Source organism: Triticum aestivum, chromosome 1B, assembly GCF_018294505.1.
Source record: "Triticum aestivum cultivar Chinese Spring chromosome 1B, IWGSC CS RefSeq v2.1, whole genome shotgun sequence".
NCBI lineage: Eukaryota > Viridiplantae > Streptophyta > Magnoliopsida > Poales > Poaceae > Triticum > Triticum aestivum.
In genome coordinates this window covers 191,500,830-191,519,643 of record NC_057795.1, presented here as the reverse complement: position 1 = coordinate 191,519,643, position 18,814 = coordinate 191,500,830, and positions in this window count along the sequence as shown.

The window sequence follows — 18,814 nt, the reverse complement described above, 5'->3', positions numbered from 1 at the left end:
ACTTGTAATAAATAAATAAATAAAAGGAAGTCACCAGGAAGAGAAACAAACCAGCACCCGCCACACTGTATCATGTATTGAAGAAATGGAATGTGCCTCTAGGGGCACACTGGATACCAGCTGCCCAATACTTTTGATCTGAACATGAAGTATCATTGGGTTGCATAAGATTACAGAAATCAATATAGAACCAAAAGGTAAAACTTGAATAGAGTAATTAAGGTAAAACCATTATTGTACTTTCTGAATCCTTTATACTCACATCTCCTGAAAGGATGCTACCCAACGATGAATGAGTTGCCGTCCCTTTTACATTTACATATGTCACACCTAGAAAAATATGTACAAAATAGTATTTTAAGGATGACACGGTTCGATGAAAGAGAAATATAAAGATTATTCTGTTTCCTTACTGAAATTGATATGAATTGTAAAGTTGAAATTGCAAGCGGTCTCAGCTATACGGCCACATAATATTGCAAAACTTAGCTATCATAACAGTAAGAACAGAAGTGTGTTGAGCATGTGAAATATCACATTAGCCAGACGACTGATCCAGGGCGGAAGTGACTGGCGGCGGTTTACATCCAAGCTCATCCATAGAAATCAGAGATGGCACCAGCGGTACTCGGGTCATGGCCTCCATTGATACTATGCAAAATCATAGAGTGCGTACGTCAATGGGTCTGTTAGCAGCGTATTGCTGTCTGCGTGCAGCAAACAAATAATTTAACTGAAAATGTGATTACGCCAAACCAAAATTTACGCACTCTAAATTTTTCAAGGGAAGAAATCACTTGAGATTTGGGGACAAAAGTTCAGGTGAGGTATGCTGCCGTCAAGCTCCCGTGTCATAAGAAATAATCAACGTAGACAAGTTAAATTAGATCTAGAAACTAAAAAATCACTTGCATCATCTCAAGAACAGGGGATGGAGAAGTGAGAGCGAGAGTGCTGCACAGGACGCACAGAGGACGATCACCTCGCCTCGCCTCGCCTCGCGTCGGCGGCGATGTTGTGAGAGGAGTCCTGGTTAAGCCACTCAACGCCGGTCTAGTCGATGAAGTCGACCAGATCCACCTGCCAGCGCGGCACCGATGTGGAGATGACGGCCGCAGTAGGGTGGCCATGGTAGTACAACATCGACGGTAATGGTGGGCGTACGTGTCGGGCGCCGACGCGAGGCGAGGTGGTGCGGGGCGGAGATGACGGCTCCAGTGTGAGGCGAGGCAGCAAGGCGGCTGGGAGGTAGGTGGGGGCGGCAAGGTGGCAGTGTGAGACGACACGGAGGCGGTGAGAGGCGGCGGAGCCGGGCGGTGCAGCGCCGGTGCGAGGTGCTGCCAGGGCCGGCCCTGAGGGGGGGCAGGGGGGGCGGCCGCCCCGGGCCCCCAAAATCCAGGGGGGCCCACCCAGGTATGTAGGCAGGCTATGTCCTATGGAATATCCTATTTGACGCTCTCTGCGTCAAGCTGTCGAGGCTTCGCATAAGAGCTGGCTATCGAACCGTGAACTAGGCCCGCCCATTTACAGTGTTCGCGTTTCCCGTTTTGGGAATCTTCTAGAGTTTCCCAGCCGGTTTTTTCTGGTTTTGGGAAGCTTCTAGAAGCTTCCCTAAACCGGTTTTTTCTTTTTTTGGTTTTTGTCTTTCTTTTTTCCGTTTTTCTGTTTATTTTTCTACTTTATTTTCTATGTTTATTTTCCTTTTCTGTTTCTTTTTTATTTTCAAGTTTTTTTTTGAAAAAAGTTTATGTTTCAAAAATTGTTCGTAAACTTTAAAAAATTGTTCCCACTTTTAAAAAACGTTCATTTTTAAAAAAATGGTCGTGTTTTCCAAAATTGTTCATAAATTCAAAAAAAATTGCATTTTAAAAAAAGTTCTGAGATTTAAAAAATGTTCCCTTTTAAAAAAATGTTTGTCTTTTCCCTTTTTTGGTTTTATTTTTTACTTCGGAATTTTTAGAAAATGTTCTGACTTTCGAAATGTGTTCACTAATTTGAAAACAAATTACGTTTTTGAAAATATGTTTGCAAACTCAAAATATGTTCGAGGAATTTGAAAAAACTTTCTCATTTCTAAATTTATTTCCATAAATTTGAAAATGTTCTGTAATTTCAAAAAATGTTCCAGCCTTTTAAATTTTGTTCACATACTAAAAAAATGTTCATCTTTTCTGATTTTTTGTAAAAATTGCGTTTTGAAATAATTGTTCGTGATTTCAAAAAATGTTCCTGTTTAGAAAAATTTGTTCATGATTTCAAATTTTTTTTTTTTCATCTTTTCTGAATTTTTGTAAAAATTGCGTTTTGAAATAATTGTTCGTGATTTCAAAAAATGTTGGTGTTTAGAAAAATTTGTTCATGATTTAAAAAAAATGTCCCTGATTTTTAGAAAATGTTGTAGTTTTTTGGAAAATTGTTCACAAATTTTGGAAAGTGATCGTGTTTCACAGAACATTCTGTTTTCTGAAAAAAGAAATTACTTTCTAAATTCCTTAAGTTATTCGGATCTTCAAAGCGTGTCTGATTCTTTATGTCTGATGCTAAGTTATGAGCACATTTGAGTACCAGGTGAGCTGGTAGGAACACATTGTCTGGATCACTTGATCGTGTGTTCGAATCCCCGCCATCGAATTATTTTTTGAGCAATGCTCATTCATGTCGATCGCCATCTTCATGGGCCGGCCCAGTCGGGGACGCTCCTATGCGAAACCGCAGCAACTTGACGCAGAGAGTGTTCAATAGGAGGTCCCAAAGCCGGGAGCTCCTATTCGGAAAATTCTATTCGCCACTCGCTGCAGCGAACTGTCGAGCAATCGCACAGAAGCAGCGCAGCCAGCGACATATATGGGCCGACCCACTTATACATAGTGCGTCCAACCAGTTTTGGGAACCTTCTAGAAGGTTCCCTGAACAGGTTTTTTTTTCCTGAATCGTTTTTTCTGGTTCTTTTTGGCTTTCTATTGTTTTTTTATTTCTCTTTTTTTCGTTTTTTCCTTGTCTGTTTCTTTTCTTTTTTTAGTTTCTCTTTTTTTTTAATTTCACAACTTTGCAAAATATGTTCGTATATTTAATAAAAATGTTCATATTTTCAATTTTTGTACATAAGTTTCAATAAATGTTCCTATTTCGAAATTTGTTCACAATTTTCAAAAAAATGTTCGTGTTTGAAATTTTTGTTCGTGAGTTTCGTAAACTGTTCCCATTTCAAAAATTTGTTCACACATTTCAAATTTTGTTCGGGAGTTTCAAAAATATTTTAAACAATGTTTGTGTTTCCAAAAATATTTCACGAGATTGAAAAATGTTCCCGTTTGAAATTTGTTCACAAATTTCAAATTTTGTTTGGAATTTTCAAAAATTGTTTGCAATATTTTAAACAATGTTTAGTTTAAAACATGTTCTGGTTTCCTAACATTTGTTTGCATTTTTTGAAATATTTGAGTATTTTTAAATTTTGTTCACAATTTTTCAAAGTGTTCGCAGTTCCAATTTTTTGTTCGGAATTTGATGAAAAGTTTCATTTTTCAATTTTTGTTCATAGTATCCAAAAATATTTGTAGTTAAACTTTTTTGTTCAGAATTTCATGAAAATTGTCATTTTTTCAAGTATTTGTTCAAAAATTTGAAAAATGTTTGCTGTTTCAAATTTGGTCATGTATTAAAAAAAATAGTCCTGATGTTGAAAATGTGTTCAGAAATTCAGAAAATGCTTGCATATTTCAAAACATACACTAATTTGAAATTGTTCAGAAATTAAAAAAAATGTTCCCATTTTTTAAATTTGAGCACCAATTTGAGAAGTGTTTGAGTTTCCAAAAATGTTTGTATTTTGAAAAAGATATCCAAAATTAAGAAAATGTTCCTTCTTGTTTGAAATATCATAGATTCAAAGATTGTTCACACTTTCCAAAAATGTTCATCTTTTTAGAAAATTGTTCAGAAATTAAAAAATGTTCCCATTTTCAAATTTTGTTCAGGGTTGAAGTTTTTAAAAATTGTTCAGAAATTTATAAATGTTCCATTTTTCTAAAAAAATCACAATTTAAAAAATGCTTATACTTTTCAAAACATTATACATTTCATTCGCGTTATTTAGAAAATGTTTGGGTTTAAAAAAATTGCCTTTGAAAAATTATTCTCTATTTTCCAAGAAATGTCCAAAATTGCCTTTGAAAAAAGCACTATCAGGAGATCTTCGGTTTGATGCCTCATTGGGGCTTTAGTATTTTCGAATCTTTTACACTTTTGCCGCTGTCGACAATTTCTTTTAGGTTTGCGCTTCTAATTTAGCACAACAGCTGGTGGCTAGACCATCCCGCTCGTTACTACAGAGGAGGAGGTTCGAATCCTGGTACTAGCACATATCTTTTCCGCTGTTTTTCACCTCGCGGAAGACAAATGGGCCGGCCCAAGTGAGCGCCCCTGTGCGGCACGTCGACTCTTTGACGCAAAGAGGGTCACATAGGAGCTCCCATGTCCTATGTCAGAAAAAAAATCAAAAGAGCTGGGGCGCTGGGCTTCTCGCGGGCAGGCGCGCGCACGCACAAGCAGCAGCAGGCCGATAGCCCGATCCCACCCAGCGAACGATTCGGACGTGATCACTTCACGTAAAAAAACGAGCGATCACGATCCCTTCTCATTCCATGATTTCCATCTCGCACCGATTACCAGTCCCAGCCCTAGGCCGCCGACGCCGTACTGCTGCGCCCAGGCTCCTGATAGTAATGCCTCCTAATCCAGTTCGCCGGCGCCGCTGATAATAATTCCCGCGGACTCCAATTGAATTGCTCTCCGGTATAGCCTCTAAGTCCTGTATAGGCAGCCATACGCACTGACACTCATCAGGTAATCCAGTATATCACGATTGTATTGTCATTCCTTGATGCATAGCCGGCACCGTTTAACAATTGATGTTTTTCTTTTCAGCACCGTGTGTTAACCATGTCGTCCAGAAACAGGACGCATCCATCGGGTAGCAATAAAAGGAAAATAAAGGAAGGTGCGGATAAATTGGTACAATCACAGCACTGAGACATTCACAAATTTCTCAAGAGTAATATTGGTGCTTCCATTGCTTCGATAAACCAAGATGATGAGTTGGTGATGGTTGCCAAAGAAGAAGAGCAAGAGCAACCAACTAATGAGAATTCAGGAATCGGATCAGCAAGAAAAATATGTCAACACCAACATCGGCGACAACAATGTAAGTGGCTCAGAGAGTGTAGGTAATTCATCAGATACTGAAACACACCATGTAGATAATGCAGGAAGACATTTTTCATGTGCTCATTATTCATAGGAAATTAAGCAATGGAGAGGAGCATTATACAAAATGGTTAGTTTATTCAAAAGATGAAATGCATCGGCCAAAAGAAGCTTTTCAAAGTTGAAGTTATTGAAGAATTATTTGAGGTCAACAAAGACTCGAGAGAGGTTAAATGGTTTGGCTACACTACTATGCGTCGAGAGGAAATTATTGGATGACATTGACATCAACCTCATCATAAGTGACTTTGCATCTAGGAATGCTAGAAGGATTTTTGAAGGTAATATATATAAACCATTGTATGTGCATGCTGATTTTAGATGCATTTAACTGTTATTGATATTCCATGTATATGTACATTCATGTTGTTATTATGATGTCTACATTAAGGGCCCCGAGTTTTAGTTTCGCCCCGGGCCCCCAAAATCATAGGACCGGCCCTGGGTGTTGCGTACTTGGCGGCGTGCGGAGAGAGGAGTGTTGGGAAGGGAGGTTGCGGTGCAGGAGGAAGGTTCCTTTCCCAGCGCTCTAATCATGGAGATCGTGGTTGAGGTCACGTGAGTTTCGGTGGAAACCGTGGACGACAGAGTTTTCGTCCGCTAATTTAAATTGCTAAATGCACTTAGATAAAAAATTAGTTTTTATTTCAAGGGTTAGATCTAAATGAGTGGGTCTAATCGTGAGGCTCTAATTACATCGTATTGCTGTGTGTACATTAGGTGGGGTGCGTTTAGGTAAGATAATGTTCGCTTGTTTAATACTCCAGTAGTATAGAAGTAATTATTAATCACTATATATCAGGTCACTATTTCCAGATTACATTGGATGTGCTCATAACTAACCCTCATGATATTTAGGAAAAAAATTGGATGGTAAGGAAAGTAATAATAATAATAACTCTACAAAAATGTGATTATCGTTGCTTCCTTTCTAGGCAAAATTTGTTTCCATAGTAATTCAATTTTGCTTCCGACGAAATTATATTTTCTTCAATTCGAAAAAAAAAATCTTACAACAATAAATTTATGTTTCGATTGAATTTGCTTCCATTGTTTATGATGTTTTCTTACATGGAATATGGTATTGTGTGCTTCGAACGGTATATCTTCTGAAAAGCGTCAGGATATTGCTTCCAGTGAAAATAAAAATAGTCATCCCGCATATTTTGCTCCCATTGGCCAGCGAGATTGCTCCCAAAATAACTAAGATTGTTTCCAACTTATTTTGTTTCCAACATAGAAAATATGTGTTTCGAACGATTTGAGAATTATAATGAGCCCCGCAAATAAAGAGAATTATAATAAGGTAACTTTAATTTTTTGAATGAAAAAAATATTTCTTTCTAACAACATGGCTTCCAAAAGAGAAATAAATTGCTTCCAAATAAAATAGTGTTTGCTTCCAAAGAGTATCTTGCAAAAAACAGAGTGCATTTTCTTCCAGAATCTGCTTTGGGATAAAAAAGAATGTGATGCAGGGTTATGTTGTGTCGTGTTTTTAGAAGAACAGGGAGGCTCCTCCCCGGTTCCATTACTTGAATGGAACCCCAAAGTCGTGCCATACATCAGCTGACTGAGAGGAGTAGTTCAGCGGAAAGTGAAAATGAAAGAGAGTGCAAAATGTTATTACAATAAAGCGCTACAGACTTATGAATATCCATCGGCTTTAGACCGACACCATCAGACTAAGAACCTAGGCGCAGATCAACTCCTGGGAGGCCTTGGGAGTCTTCAGCGGAGGGGCTGCCACAGCTTGGGGTGACCAGGTCACCGTCAGGGTCGATATCGGGCTGGAGGAGGTGATTGCGCCAGTCTCTCACTTCTTGGAAGGAGAAGCGAAGCTGGTGTTGTCGTCGGAGATCTTCAGTTTGTTCCAAGGATCCACCAGAGGAGCTCCCATTGGTAACCCCCTCATCAGCCACTGATCAACAGGGGGCGGCGAAGGAAGTTCGCAAGATGATCTGAGAAGACCTCCAGTCTCTCTGCATTCTTGTCAGAGGACAGCACTGTCCAGTTTTTCATAGTCCTTAGGATTAGTCTCATTACCTGTTTAATCGAGATCCACAAGGTGTTATTGAAAATGATAGAGTTCCTATATTTCCAAAGGCACCAAAGCACCGCAGCACTAACAGTGTTAAGGACAGAATGTTTTCCATTAGCTACCAATAATTTAGCAACTGATTTGAAGTCGGTCCCAACATTCACCCCAAAATGATTAGTGACCAGAGGCCAGATCTTCTTAGCTACTATACAATCAAAAAACATGTGGGCATTTGTTTCTCCCTCAAAGCAGTAAACACAATCCAGAGGTTTAGTAATCTGTCTTTTCCTAAGGTTGTCCCTGGTCATCAGTTTATTGTTAAAAAAGAGCCAGAGAAAGACATGAATCTTGGGGGGAGTTCTAAGTTTCCAAACAGAGGGGATATAAACTGGTTGCACCCCCCCTAAAGTTAATTATATGGCAGAGGGAGCTAGTGGAATAAAATCCGTTATTACCCAGTTGCCAAATTAAAGCATCTATGTCATCAGTGAGAACCACACTCCCAACAACCTCAACCAGCTGATGCCATTGTTCCATAAGAATGTCATCAAAATTGCTCCTAAAAGTCAGTTTGAGCTGATGCTCATCACAAACCTCGCTAATACTCTTAGTTTGTCATTGCAAATGGAGTAAATAGGCCAGAATTGTACAGCCAGAGGAGAGGTACCAAACCAAGTGTCCTCCCAGAATTTGACTTTAGTGCCTGACCCAATTTTCCATTTATAGCCAAACTTCAATGCCTGGATAGTGGTTTTAATGCCTTTCCAGAATCTAGAAGCATTGGGGGACAAGTTAGGGGCAACGATATTGATTTTACCAGCCATGTATTTGTGATGAATGATCATTTTCCAAGGCTTTCCTTCACCATCATAATATCTTTTCACCCAAGACCCTAACAAGTAGAGATTAATGTCATGGAGGTTGGGAATCCCCAGACCTCCAAATTCCTTTTTCATACACACAAGTCTCTAGTTAGCTAGGTGTAGTTTTCTATGGCCTTCAAAATCATTCCACGAGCAATTGGCCAATTGAGAGTTAATCATCTCAATGGCCCATTTAGGGAATTTGAAGAAAGAAATCAGATAAATGGGGATGCTGGCCAAGCAAGCCTAGATTAAAATGAGCCTGCCTCTATATGAGAGGAGTTTGCCTCTCCATCTAGATATCTAATGACCCACAAGTATAGGGGATCTATCATAGTCCTTTCGATAAGTAAGAGTCTCGAACCCAACAAGGAGCAGAAGGAAATGACAAGCGGTTTTTAGTAAGGTATTCTCTGCAAGCACTGGAATTATTGGTAACAGATAGTTTTGTGATAAGGTATTTGTAACGGGTAACAAGCAACAAAAAGTAAAAAGGTGCAAGGTGGCCCAATCCTTTTTGTAGCAAAGGACAAGCCTGGACAAACTCTTATATAAAGGAAAATGCTCCCGAGGACACATGGGAATTATCGTCAAGCTAGTTTTCATCAAGCATATGATTCGTGTTCGTTACTTTGATAATTTGATATGTGGGTGGACCGGTGCTTGGGTGCTGCCCTTCCTTGGACAAGCATCCCACTTATGATTAACTACTCTCGCAAGCATCTGCATTAAGGTAAACCTAACCATAGCATGAAACATATGGATCCAAATCAGCCCCTTACGAAGCAATGCATAAACTAGGGTTTAAGCTTCTGTCACTCTAGCAACCCATCATCTACTTATTACTTCCAAATGCCTTCCCCTAGGCCCAAATAATGGTGAAGTGTCATGTAGTCGACGTTCACATAACACCATTAGAGGAAAGACAACATACATCTTATCAAAATATCAAACGAATACCAAATTCACATGACTACTTATAGCAAGACTTCTCCCATGTACTCAAGAACAAACGTAACTACTCACAAATCATATTCATGTTCATAATCAGAGGGGTATTAATATGCATTAAGCATCTTAACATATAATCTCCCACTGAATAAACCAACTAGCATCAACTACAAGGAGTAATCAACACTACTACCAACCCATAGGTACCAATCTGAGGTTTTGAGACAAAGATCGGATACAAGAGATGAACTAGGGTTTGAGAGGAGATGGTGCTGGTGAAGATGTTGATGGGGATTGACCCCCTCCCGATGAGAGGATCGATGCTGATGATGATGGTGACGATTTCCCCCTCCCGGAGGGATGTTTCCCTGGCAGAACAGCTCCGCCAGAGCCCTAGATTGGTTCCGCCTCGAGATGGTGGCGCTTCGTCCCGAAAACTTCCTTCTGATTTTTTCCAGGGCGAAAGACTTCATATAGTAAAAGATGGGCACCGGAGGCCTGTCAGGGGGCCCACGAGACAGGGGGGCGCGCCCAGGGGGGTAGGGCGCTCCCCCACCCTCGTGGCCAGGGTGTGCGCCCCTCTGGTTGATTCTTCCGCCAATATTTTTTATTAATTCCAAAATGTGCCTCCGTGAAGTTTCAGGACTTTTGGAGTTGTGCAGAATAGGTCTCTAATATTTGCTCCTTTTCCAGCCCAAAATTCCAGCTGCCGGCATTCTCCCTCTTCATGTAAACCTTGTAAAATAAGAGAGAAAAGGCATAAGTATTGTGACATAATGTGTAATAACAGCCCACAATGCAATAAATATCAATATCAACGCATGATGCAAAATGGACGTATCAACTCCCCCAAGCTTAGACCTCGCTTGTCCTCAAACGGAAGCCGAAATCGAAAAATATGTCCACATGTTTTAGAGATGGAGGTGTCCAAAATGAAATACAGACATGAGGGCGTCATGATCATTCTTGAAACAACTATATATATTGTCATATGACTTCTTATGCTAAAGTAACAATCTATTCATAGTGTCAAGTATGAATCAGAAACTTCATTGAAAACTAACAAACTATAATCTCGGTCATTGAAGCAATTGCAATTTATCGTAACATCGAAAAGAGTCAATATAAGAGCTTTTCAGCAACTCCACATACTCAACTATCATTTAGTCTTTTACAATTGCTAACACTCATGCAATACTTATGGGTATTGAGTTTTAATCGGACACGGAGAAAGATAGGGGCCTATAGTGTTGCCTCCAAACTTTTTACCGCAAGGGTAATGTCAACAATAATAGTTCATGATGACTTACATCCAATTGGATATATGTATCAGGATCTTTCCAACACAATGTGCTTGCCAACGGATAAAATGTAAAAAGGAAAGATGAAGATCACCATGACTCTTGCATAAGGCATAAGACAAAAATAAAAGATAGGCCCTTCATAGAGGGAAGCAGAGGTTGTCATGTGCTTTTATGGTTGGATGCACAAAATCTTAATGCAAAAGAACGTCTCTTTATATTGCCACTTGTGATATGGACCTTTATTATGCAGTCCGTCGCTTTTATTACTTCCATATCACAAGATCGTATAAAGCTTATTTTCTCCACACTAATAAATCATACATATTTAAAGAGCAATTTTTATTGCTTGTAACAGTGACAACTTACTTGAAGGATCTTACTCAATCCATAGGTAGATATGGTGGACTCTCATGGTAAACTGGGTTTAAGGATATTTGGAAGCACAAGTAGTATCTCTACTTGGTGCAAAGAATTTGGCTAGCATGCGGGGTGATACATCTCCAACGTATCTACTTTTCCAAACACTTTTGCCCTTGTTTTGGACTCTAACTTGCATGATTTGAATGAAACTATCCCAGACTGACGTTGTTTTCAGCAGAACTGCCATGATGTTGTTTTATGTGTAGAAAAGAAAAGTTCTCAGAATGTCCTGGAAATCCACGGAGGCACTTTTTGGAATTAATAAGAATTTTTGGCGAAAGAATTAATGCCAGGGGCCCACAGCCTGTCCACGAGACAGGGGGCGCCCCCCCTAGGGCGTGGCCTCCTATCTCATGGCCCCCCTGGACCTCCACCGACGTCAACTCCAACTCCATATATTCATGTTCGGGGAGAAAAAAATCAGAGAGAAAGTTTTATCACGTTTTACGACACGGAGCCACCGCCAAGCCCTAATCTCTCTCGGAGGGCTGATCTGGAGTCCGTTCGGGGCTCCGGAGAGGGGGATTCGTCGCCGTCGTCATCATCAACCATCCTCCATCACCAATTTCATGATGCTCACCGCCGTGCGTGAGTAATTCCATCGTAGGCTTGCTGGAGGTGATGGGTTGGATGAGATTTACCATGTAATCAAGTTAGTTTTGTTAGGGTTTGATCCCTAGTATCCACTATGTTCTGAGATTGATGTTGCTATGACTTTGCTATGCTTAATGCTTGTCACTAGGGCCCGAGTGCCATGATTTCAGATCTGAACCTATTATGTTTTCATGAATATATGTGTGTTCTTGATCCTATCTTGCAAGTCTATAGTCACCTATTATGTGTTATGATCCGACAACCCCGAAGTGACAATAATCGGGATACTTCTCGGTGATGACCGTAGTTTGAGGAGTTCATGTATTCACTATGTGCTAATGCTTTGTTCCGGTTCTCTATTAAAAGGAGGCCTTAATATCCCTTAGTTTCTGCTAGGACCCCGCTTCAACGGGAGGGTAGGACAAAAGATGTCATACAAGTTCTTTTCCATAAGCACGTATGACTGTTTACGGAATACATGCCTACATTACATTGATGAACTGGAGCTAGTTCTATATCACCCTATGTTATAACTATTGCATGAGGAATCGCATCCGGCATAATTATCCATCACTGATCCATTGCCTACTAGCTTTTCATATATTGTTCTTCGCTTATTTAATTTTCCGTTGCTACTGTTACAACTACTACAAAAACCCAAAAACATTTATCCTTACTTTTGCTACCGTTACCTTTATTATCATACCACTTTTGCTACTAAACACTTTGCTGCAGATACTAAGTTATCAAGGTGTGGTTGAATTGAAAACTCAACTGCTAATACTCAAGAATATTCTTTGGCTCCCCTTGTGTCGAATCAATAAATTTGGATTGAATACTCTACCCTCGAAAGCTGTTGTGATCCCCTATACTTGTGGGTTATCAAGACTAATTTTTGGCGCCGTTGCCGGGGAGCATAGCTCTATTCTCTGAGTCACTTGGGATTTATATCTATTGATCACTATGAAGAACTTGAAAGACGATTGAACTACTATTTTGCCCTCAACTACGAGGGGAGGTAAGGAACTGCCATCTAGCTCTGCACTAGATTCTCCTTCCATTATTAGTAGGCTTGCGACACCTAAACCTGCTACTGCTATGAATTCTGATATGTCGCATGTTATTGATGATGCCACTTCTGCTATGCATGATGAAACTACTTCTGTGCGTGATACTACCTTGCCATTAGGTGAATTTCTTGATGAACAACTTGCTAGAGTTAGGGGGAATGAAATTACTGAAAATCCTATTACTGATGATAGTGATGATGAAGGTTCCCCCAATGATTATGTATTACCTGTTGTTCCTGGTGGTTATGTTATGAATGAAAAAGCTGCTATGGAAATTCTTGCTTGCAATGATAGAAATGATCTTAGGAAATTATTAGCTAAATGGAAGCAACAGTCTCTTAATGCTAGAATGAAACCCGATCCTGCTTTTGCTACTTCACCTATCTGTGTTACTGATAAGGATTATGAATTCTCCGTTGATCCTGATATTATTACTTTAGTTGAATCTGATCCTTTTTATGGCCTTGAATCTGAAACTGTTGTGGCACATCTTACCAAGTTGAATGATATAGCCACCCTGTTTACTAATGATGAGAAGTCTCGCTATTTATATATCCTTAAGATATTTCCGTTCTCATTAAAGGGTGATGCTAAGACTTGGTATAATTCTCTTGCTCCTGGTTGTGTGCGTAGTCCCCAGGATATGATTTATTACTTCTCTGCTAAATATTTCCCTGCTCATAAGAAACAAGCTGCCTTGCGGGAAATATATAATTTTGTGCAAATCAAAGAAGAGAGTCTCCCACAAGCTTGGGGGAGGCTTCTCTAGTTACTTAATGCTTTACCTGATATCATTTATAATGGACTAACTGATGCTTCCAAGGACTACTTGGATAGTTGTGCTAGTTGTGTTTTCAGGGAAAGAACAGTCGACGAAGCGGAAATACTATTGAATAATATGTTGACTAATGAAAATAATTGGACTCTTCCCGAGCCAGTTCCTGAAGTAATTCCTGAACCAATTGAGCCAACTCCTGAGCCTATTCCTAAACCCACTCCGAAGAAGAGAGGATTTTTATTTTTCAGTCCTGAAGATATGCAAGAGGCAAAGAAATCAATGAAAGAAAAAAGTATTAAAGCTGAAGATGTTAAGAATTTACCTCCTATTGAAGAAATACATGGTCTTAATTTACCGCCTGAAGAACCACATTGTCTTGATAACCCGACACAGGTAGTAAAGGTAAATTCCCTCTATAGATATGATAAAGTTGAAATACCCTCTACTAAATTTCATAGCCCATGCTTAGATGAATTTGACGACTTCATGGCTAGAAAAGAAAGTTTTAATGCTTATGTTGGTAGAGAGTTAAAGAATAATGCTTTCGAGATAGGATGCGTAGGTGATAATCTGGCTAGAGTTAAAGATGAACTTCACCGCGTTAGCAAATATGCTTCTATGGTTGCTACTCAAGCTGAGCAAGTACTCAAAGCTCAAAATGATTTGCTTGATGAATTGAATAATAAAAATGACTTTGCTGTTAGAGTGGCTACTAGAACTGGTAGAATGACTCAGGAACCTTTGTATCCTGAAGGCCACCCTAAGAGAACGAGCAAGATTCTCAAAGAAATAATTTAGAGGCACCTAGTTCTTCTAAAAAGAAGAAGAAGAAAAACGATAGAACTTTGCATCCTTCTAGTGAACCTACTGTAGACACACTTGAGAATCCCAATGATATTTCTATTTCTGATGCTGAAACTCAATCAGGTGATGAACATGAACCTAGTGATAATGTTAATGATAATGTTCATGTTGATGCTCAACCGAGCAAAGACAATGATGTAGAGATCTAACCTGCTGTTGATCTTGATAACCCACAATCAAAGAATCAACGTTATGATAAAGAGAGATTTTGTTGCTAGGAAGCACGGTAAAGAAAGAGAACCATGGGTTCAGAAACCCATGCCCTTTCCTCCTAAACCATCCAAGTCAAAGGATGATGAGGATTTTGAGCGGTTTGCTAAGATGATTAGACCTATTTTCTTACGTATGCGCTTAACTGATATGCTTCAAGTAAATCCTTATGCTAAATATATGAAGGATATCATCACAAATAAAAGAAAGATACCGAAAGCTGAAATTTCCACCATGCTTGCTAATTACACTTTTAAGGGTGGAATACCAAAGAAACTTGGAGACCCGGATGTTCCAACTATACCATGCTCTATTAAAAGAAACTATGTTAGAACTGCTTTATGTGATCTTGGAGCCGGTGTTAGTGTTATGCCCATCTCTTTATATCGTAGACTTGAATTGAATAAGTTGACACCTACTGAAATATCTTTGCAAATGGCTGATAAATCAATTGCTATACCTGTCGGTATTTGTGAATATGTGCCTGTTGTGGTTGCAAATGTCACTATCTTAACGGACTTTGTTATTCTTGATATTCCCGAGGACGATAGTATGTCTATTATCCTTGGTAGACCTTTTCTTAATACTGCAGGGGCTGTTATTGATTGCAACAAAGGCAATATCACTTTTCATGTTAATGGTAATGAGCATACGGTACACTTTCCGAGGAAACAATCTCAAGTTCATAGCATCAATTCTATTGAAAAAGTTCCAACTATCATTTTTGGAGATTTTGAATTCCCTCTCCCTACTGTCAAGAAAAAGTATGATATTCTTATTGTTGGGGATTTTCATATCCCCGTTGAGGTAACTTAGTGTTATTCGAAATTTCTCTGGTTCCGTGTTATTCAGAATGAGTTTGTTAACAAGACTTGATCAACCTTGTTAGTGGGTTCATTTTGATGATCACGAGATGGATGAAACTAGAAGGCACAACCTTCTAAACCCTCCTTTTACTTTCTGTTATTTAGAATAAATAAAGCAAAAATAGTATTATCCGTCTGTTTTCTGAATTATCCGTGCATTAAAAAATAGTTCGAAAATAAAAGTGCTCCAAATGCCCTGCAAATTTAGTATGATTTTTTCTGGAATATTTGAGGATTTTAGGCACTGAAAACACTACAGGAGGGGCAAGAACCAGGCCACGAGAGAGGAGGGCACCCCCCCTGTAGGGCGCGCCCCCTGTCTCGTGGACCCCTGGTGGCCCCCCTCTACTTATGCCAGCACCCACACACTTCATCTTCTACCCAAAAAAATCCCCATCCAGCTCAAGCACGAGTTCTAGCTCGTTTTGCTGCGATTTTCGATCTCTTAGCTCAAAGCTCCATTCGCAAAACTGCTTTGGGAGATTGTTTCTTGGTATGTGACTCCTCCATTGATCCAATTAGTTTTTGTTCTAGTGCTTTACTCATTGAAATTTGTGCTGCATAGGTGACCATGTTCTTGAGCTTGCATGTTAAATTTTTGAGGTCCCAAGCAATTCCAATGCATGATATAGGCTCTAGGCACTTGTAGGAGTAGTTGCTATCAATCTTGTTTAGTTTTATTCACTTTTATTTTGAAGTTACTAAAATTCCAGCTTTTAAAGGCTCTTCTAGCCAAAGCTCTCAGGAAAAACAAGCCAAAGAGAAGGAAAAAGCGAAGTATAATCTTCCTCGCTTAGCGGAAGTACAGTCGTGCGAATGGCCATGTGAGGATTTCTTGAAAGAAGCCGAAATTCATGAAGACTTTTATGCTTTAATCGAGACTGCAGGCCTCACCGGTTTCATGAACGACCGAATCGGTCAGTATCTCTTACTCAACAATACTTTCATGCAAAACTTTTATTATTATCCGAAGAAATCACCGCCTGCAGTATCATTTCATTTATATGATGAATTCAAAGAAATGTCTTTACGTCATTTTTGCGCGGTATGTAGGATACCTTTTGAGGGAGAATTAGATGAACCCCATCGTGAAGATGTGGGTGGCTTTGTTAATACTATTTCTGTAGAGGAGCCAAAGAAGGGCGCTGAGGCAAAGGTCTCTAGCATACACTTTCCTGTTTTACGCTACTTTGCCATATTTGCTAGTAGATGCTTGATTGGTCGTGGAAATAGTGGAAAGCATTCCAGATATTATTATTCTTCAACATGCTTTGCTAGGAGACAATACTTTTAGTATGGGTGCCGTCGTTGCTAAACGGCTAGCCCTTAATCGTACAAAAGGCCCCATATTTGGAGGTATCTATGCCGCACGTCTTGCTGAACATTTTCAGATACCCATTAGGCACCATGAGGAGGAGGAGGAGACAAAATTACCTCCTCACATTTTAGATTACAAGAGCATGGTAGCACATAAGTTTATTGTTGACAACAAAGAGAAGATGCTCTTGTATAGACTTAGATTCGATAAGAAACACTTTGAGTTTATTATTTTGCCCGCACCTCTATTGTTTGATTTGCTTGCAGAAAATCGTCTTGTCACGCCGGAAGCGGTGAACAATCACCGAGCTCAAGCTTTTACTCCAGAACCTGAACCTGAGCCGGAACCTGAGCTAGACCCTTATCGTGCATCATCTGTCTAGTGGGATCCGGAGATGACCGGCCAGTGGTATCCTGATTACACCTCCCACTACACCGGGGAGAGTAGCAGCGGTCCTTGGTACTATACCAACTTAGGCCAAAAGCCTAAGCTTGGGGGAGTACGTATTTCTCACCGACTTTACATTCATGTTCACACACTAATCGTCGGTGCTCATACTCTTTCATTGTATTATAGATGCTAATTTAAATTCCTTTTTCTAGCTTTCTTCTTGTATGTTTGTTAAACCTTAAGAAAAACCAAAAAATTTAGTTAGTTTAATTTCCATGCTTGTAGTAGAAATTAAAATGAAAACCCCAAAAGATTTCTCGTTCTTCTTTTACTTGTTGGGAGCTTTCCCATGTAAATAGTTTTATTTTCTTTTCCTTCTTTTATGGGTCGAGAAGACCATATTGAAAATGCTTAGTGGCTCTTATATGCATGATTGTTTATTTAACTTAGAGCCTATATTACTTGTCTTCTCTCTTGAGTTGAATGCTTGCAGATTCCAGCTCAGTCCAATGCACGTGCACTCTTATTATTATACACATCGTTCGGTCGTGCAAGTGAAAGGCAATAATGATGATATATGATGGACTTATTGGGATGAGAAAAGCTGGTATGAACTCGACCTCTCTTGTTTTTGTAAATATGATGAGTTCATCGTTTCTGAGTCAGCTATTATGAAGTAAACATATTTCAATGACATTTAGAGATTATAGTTGCTTGTGCCGTGCTTGATTAGCTATGAGTTATAATGGTTTACCTTGCGTGCCAACATGCTATTAGAATGATTATGATGTGATATGATGGGATGGTATCCTCCTTTGAATGAATTGAGTGACTCGACTTGGCACATGTTCACACATGTAGTTGAATCAAATCAACATAGCCTTCATGATATTTATGTTCATGGTGGATTATATCCTACTCATGCTTGTACTCGGTGTAAATTAATTTTAATGCATGTTTACGACTGTTGTCGCTCTCTCAGTTGGTCGCTTCCCAGTCTTTTGCTAGCCTTCACCTGTACTAAGAGGGAATACTGCTTGTGCATCCAAACTCCTTAAACCCCAAAGTTGTTCCATACGAGTCCACTATACCTTCCTATATGCGGTATTTACCTGCCGTTCCAAGTAAATTTGTATGTGCCAAACTCCAAACCTTCAAATGAAATTCTGTTTTGTATGCTCGAGCAGCTCATGTTACAACTAGGGCTGCCTATATCTTCCATGCTAGGTGGGTTATTCTTAAGAGGAGTGGACTCCGCTCCTCATTCACGAGAAAGGGCCGGTAACCGGGATGCCCAGTCCCATGATCCAAAAACATCAAAGCAAATTAAAATAATTAAACAAAACTCCCCCAGGGCTGTTGTATGTTGGAGGCACTCGTTGTTTCGAGCAAGCCATGGATTGATGCTTGTTGGTGGTTGGGAGAGTATAAACCTTTACCATTCTGTCTGGGAACTTCCTATAATGCATTTAGTATGGAAGATACAACCATCTCATAGTTGTTGTGTTGACAGAAAAAGTATGCCGCTCCAAATGTTATTTAATCTCTAATTTAAAATTGAGCTTTGGCACCTCTACAAATCCCTACTTCCCTCTGCGAAGGGCCTATCTATTTACTTTCATGCTGAGTCATCACCCTTCTTATTAAAAGCACCCGCTGGAGAGCACACTGTCATTTGCATTCATTATTATTGGTTTATATTGGGTATGACTTGACTGGATCTCTTTTACCATGAATTACAATGTTTAGTCAGTCCTTGATCTTTAAAGGTGCTCTGCATTTATGTTTTGCGGTCTCAGAAAGGGCTAGCGAGATACCATTTTTTATATCATGTTATGATTATTTTGAGAAAGTGTTGTCATTCGAGTTTTATTATTATA